Source organism: Schistocerca cancellata, unplaced genomic scaffold (genome assembly GCF_023864275.1).
Source record: "Schistocerca cancellata isolate TAMUIC-IGC-003103 unplaced genomic scaffold, iqSchCanc2.1 HiC_scaffold_1092, whole genome shotgun sequence".
Classification (NCBI taxonomy): Eukaryota; Metazoa; Arthropoda; class Insecta; order Orthoptera; family Acrididae; genus Schistocerca; species Schistocerca cancellata.
The window spans coordinates 3,831,782-3,832,789 of NW_026047091.1; positions in this window are offsets into that span (position 1 = coordinate 3,831,782).

A 1,008-nucleotide genomic window follows, 5' to 3' on the forward strand; every position below is an offset into this window, starting at 1 on the left:
GTCAACGTGTGTGTGTTTGCAACATTATGGTCCCATTGAGTACATTTTTGGAGAGAGGGATATCACTTGCACCACAGGGCGGGAGGAGGGTGCCTAGCACGATACATTTTCTTTCTTGTGTAAGCATAATTTTGTGTTTGATACTTTTGGAATTTTGATTTTTCATGTTGATTTTAAAATGACCTTTTTCATGTTTGGAGTGTACCAACTCGTTTTTTCCAAACAGCAGGTCAACGTGTGTGTGTGTGCAACATTACGGTCCCATTGAGTACATTTGTGGAGAGAGGGACATCAGTTGCACCACAGGGCGGGAGGAGGGTGCCTAGCACGATACATTTTCTTTCTTCGGTAAGCATTTTTTTGTGTTTGATACTTTTGGAATTATGGTTTTTCATGTTAATTTTAAAATGACCTTTTTCATGTTTGGAATGTACTAACTCGTTTTTTCCTCACAGCAGGTCAACGTGTGTGTGGTTGCAACATTATGGTCCCATTGAGTACATTTTTGGAGAGAGGGACATCAGTTGCACCACTGGGCGAGAGGAGGGTGCCTAGCACGATAAATTTTCTTTCTTCGGTAAGCATTTTTTTGTGTTTGATACTTTTGGAATTTTGGTTTTTCATGTTGATTTTAAAGTGACCTTTTTCATGTTTGGAATGTACTAACTCGTTTTTTCCTCACAGCAGGTCAACGTGTGTGTGGTAGCAACATAACGGTCCCATTGAGTACATTTGTGGAGAGAGGGACATCAGTTGCACCACAGGGCGGGAGGAGGGTGCCTAGCACGATACATTTTCTTTCTTCGGTAAGCATTTTTTTGTGTTTGATACTTTTCGAATTTTGGTTTTTCATGTTAATTTTACAATGACCTTTTTCATGTTTGGAATGTACTAACTCGATTTTCCTCACAGCAGGTCAACGTGTGCGTGGTTGCAACATTACGGTCCCATTGAGTACATTTTTGAAAGGAGGGACATCAGTTGCACCACAGGGCGGGAGGAGGGTGC